This window comes from Staurois parvus, unplaced genomic scaffold (genome assembly GCF_062004578.1).
Source record: "Staurois parvus isolate SC_StPar_1 unplaced genomic scaffold, SC_StPar_1.0 ptg000543l, whole genome shotgun sequence".
Taxonomy (NCBI): domain Eukaryota; kingdom Metazoa; phylum Chordata; class Amphibia; order Anura; family Ranidae; genus Staurois; species Staurois parvus.
In genome coordinates this window covers 2,446,292-2,450,520 of record NW_028318339.1, presented here as the reverse complement: position 1 = coordinate 2,450,520, position 4,229 = coordinate 2,446,292, and positions in this window count along the sequence as shown.

Genomic DNA, 4,229 nt, shown 5'->3' with positions numbered 1-4,229 from the left:
TGCTTACAGTGATCAGCTTTTATTAATTCATATAAAACCTTTACCCCAGGGGTCCTAAATCTACGGCCCGCGGGCCAGATACAGCCCCACAAAGCCATTTATCCGGCTTGCCGGGCCAGCCGGAAAATAAAGGAGGAGGAGAGTACACAAGGCACCGGGTACAGTGTATTGTGGTGTCCAGTGTGACAGAGTACAGTGTATTGCGGTGTCCAGTGTGACAGTACAGTGTATTGCAGTGTCCAGTGTGACAGTACAGTGTATTGCAGTGTCCAGTGTGACAGTACAGTGTATTGCAGTGTCCAGAGTGACAGTACAGTGTATTGCAGTGTCCAGTACATTACAGAGTACAGTGCATTGCGGTGTCAAGTGCGTTAGTGTACAGTGCATTGCAGTGTCAAGTGCATTAGTGTACAGTGCATTGCGGTGTACATGCGTTACAGAGTACAGTGCATTGCGGTGTCCAGTGCGTTGCGGTGTCCAGTGCGTTGCGGTGTCCAGTGCGTTGCGGTGTCCAGTGCGTTGCGGTGTACAATGCATTGCGGTGTACAGTGCATGGCGGTGTCAAGTGCGTTAGTGTACAGTGCATTGCGGTGTACATGCGTTACAGAGTACAGTGCGTTGCGGAGTCCAGACGTTGCGGTGTCCAGTGCGTCACAGTGTACAATGCATTGCGGTGTCCAGTGCATTACAGAGTACAGTGCATGGCGGTGCCAAGTGCATTACAGAGTACAGTGCATCTTAAATATTGTATTGTTTTTTCTGGGGTTTTTTTGCACTACAAATAAGATATGTGCGGTGCGCATAGGAAATTGTTCATATATTTTTCAAACTATAGTGCAGCCCCCGAACAGTGTGAAGGTCCGTGAACTGGTCAGCTGTTTAAAAAGTTTGAGGAGCCCTGCTTTACCCCAAAAGAAAAAATAACTGTTGCTGTAGCTGCTTGTGTAACTACAGTGTGAGCTGGAGTTTGGCTTCAATTTGTTAGTGTATCTAAATTTGCTAGTACATCTAATACTCCCCTCCTCCCAGACTGACAATGCTTCTGCCCAAAAGTGCTCCCTGTACATCTTCATCCAGAGTGGGGGCATTCTAATACAGGAGTCTTATTACTAGCCAGATCACCAAGTGAAAACAAAGGGGAAAAAGATAACGAATGCAGCCACCACATCCAATGATTGGTAAACTGCAATATATTACATTTTGGTTTTGGGTTTAATACTGCTGTAAGTTAGAGGAATTGCCATATGTGTTCTTTTGTAGTCTGGAAAGTAGGGGTGCACCGAAATTTCGGTGGCCAAAAGGGGTGTTTTTGGACAAAATCTATCGGCCGTCAGCCGATATGAAAAACGCACCGATACAGGTGCTGAAAAAACCCAGCCCCCTTGCTGCTGCAACCCCTGGCCCCCGCTGCCGCCACTCAGTAGTTCTCAGCCTTACCTGAGAAACCATCAAACGATTCCAGCGCTGGGCATAGAGATTAATTAAGGAAAGATGGCCTCCACTTATCTCTATGCCCTTGGAGAACTGGAGCGATGTCACTTCTGGTTCTGGCCATTTTTGTTTTCTTTTAAAGCACTAGATCAATGCTTTTTTTGATCTAATGCTTTACATTGCAGAGGAGAGATGTGGGGTCTTATTGACCCTTATATCGCTCAATAAAGAGGACCTGTCACTAATTATTTCTATCACAAGGGATGCATGCATTCCTTGTGATAAGAATCAAAGTGATTACATTTTTTTAAAGGGACAGTGCAAAAAAAACCCCAAAAAATGTTTTAAAAAAATGTAATGTGTCCCCGTCCCCCCGTGCTCTCATGTAGTGGTGAATGCATGCGTAGGCCACGCCCACATATGTAAACGGTGTTCAAACCACACATGAGGTATCGCCACGAATGTCGGAGAAAGCAATAATTCTCGCACTAGACCACCTCTGTAACATTACACTGCTAACCTGTAGACATTTTTAAAGCCTCACCCATGGAGATTTTTAAAGTACCATTCCAAGAGTGTGTGCAATTTTAAAGCGTGACATGTTGGGTATCTATTTACTTGCCGTAACATGCTCTTTCATATTTTACAAAAAATTGAGGTATATATTGTGGGGTTTTTTTAATCAAAGTGCATTTTTTTATTAAAAAAATAGATATTTATATGTAAAAACTGCACATTTCGGCTTTGGTTTTCGGCCAGGTGCATTTTGAATTTTTGTTTTCAGCACCAGCATCATTTCGGTACACCACTACTGGAAAGTCAGCTGCAGGGCACTGGACAGGTCATTCCTATAACCTCAATTGCTCATAAGGTCACAGGAGATAGATGAATGAGAATTTTGTTAGCATTTTCTACTGACTTCATAGTGCATATATCTGTACGTTTCAAATAATATAAGGGATACCTTGCTGCTGACCAAGTATGTCTCAGTTCATTGAGTACACAATCACTATAATATAACTGTAGAACATGGTATGTCTTCATTGGAGCAAGGCTTCACTACAGGTTACCTTTTGTCAAGATGGCGACGCTAGCACCCGATAGCCGACTGAAGAATCATCTCAGGTTGAGGACACTGCTGGATCCCTGGACAGGTAAGTGCCCTAATATTAAAAGTCAGCAACTACAGTATTTGTAGCTACTGATTTTTAATTTTTGGAAGGGGGGGCGAAACTCCACTTTAGGAAGTAGTAAAAGAGTAGTAAAACAAGCCATCCCTGACCTCAGTAGCTGCATGTTCTGTGGTATAAATTGTTTTTAAAGAGAATTCCAGGCTAAGTTCACCTTGGGGGGGGGGGGGGGGAAATAATAAATGCACTTTTGCAGAAAAAAAAATGCATTTCTTATTTTTTCCTGTAGTTTCTTCATTCATAGATTCCTATGAATAAATGATGCAGCTGTGCAGGCGGAACCCCACACCACTGCACTGAATTTGATATGTAACAGTGGATGCAGGGAGAGGATCTCCCATCTGCTCATGTGGGGGGGGGGGGTGAGGGAGGAAGCAGCTGGAGCATGTCACACCCTGAATGTTACATGTTAAACCAGAACACTTCACTTACCGGGCCGGCTGCTCAGCTCTACTGTGCAGAAGAACCAGCTCCTCGGTCCAGCGTTGTCCTGTTTTCACCAGCCATCTTCTCTGCCCTGCACTGGCTGCGTATGCGAGAGAAGCGCTGTGCTTTGTGAATGGCCCCGTAGTCTTGTGGGACCTGTCACGTGTCCCACAAGTCTACGGGGAGGGAGGGGGGGAGGATAACTCTGCGGACGTGGGAGCGGTACCTGTCAAATTCGGGTACCCGCCCCCTCCCCAATGGTCCGCAGTCTCCGGTCATCTTCTGTACTATGTCCGCAGTCTCCAGTCATCTCCTGTATGGTGTCCGCAGTGCCCACATCTTCAGTGTGGGCACCCGGCTGTGACAGCTTGCGGCTACACAGCCGAGTACCTAATGCACATGCGCGAGAAGCGCTGTCCCACAAGACTACGGGAAGGGGGGGGGGAACAACTCCGTGGACGTGGGAGCGGGTACCTGTCAAGTTTGGGTACCCCCCTCCCCAAAGTTCTGCAGTCCCTGGTCATCTCCTGTACTGTGTCAACAGTCTCTGGTCATCTCCTGTAGTATGTCCGCAGTCTCTGGTCATCTCCTGTACTGTGTCCGCAGTCTCTGGTCATCTCCTGTACTGTGTCCGCAGTCCCTGGTCATCTCCTGTACTGTGTCCGCAGTCTCTGGTCATCTCCTGTACTGTGTCCGCAGTCTCTGGTCATCTCCTGTACTGTGTCCGCAGTCTCTGGTCATCTCCTGTACTATGTCTGCAGTCTCTGGTCATCTCCTGTACTATGTCCGCAGTCTCTGGTCATCTCCTGTAGTATGGCCGCAGTCCATTGGTTCAGAATTTTTTTTTCTTGTTTTCCTCCTCTAAAATCTAGGTGTGTCTTGTGGAATGAAAAATACAGTGTGTATATATATATATATATATATATATATATATATACACACACACACACACTGTATATATACACACACACACACACACACACACACTGCTCCAAAAAAATTAAAGGAACACTTTGAAAACACATCAGATCTCAAAGGGGAAAAAAATTATGCTGGAGATCTATACTGATATTGACTGGGTAATGCATTAGGAACGTACGGATGCCCCATCATTTCATGGAAAAGAAAATTATCAACCTACAGAGGACTGAATTCAAAGCCCCCCGAAAATCAAAGTGAAAA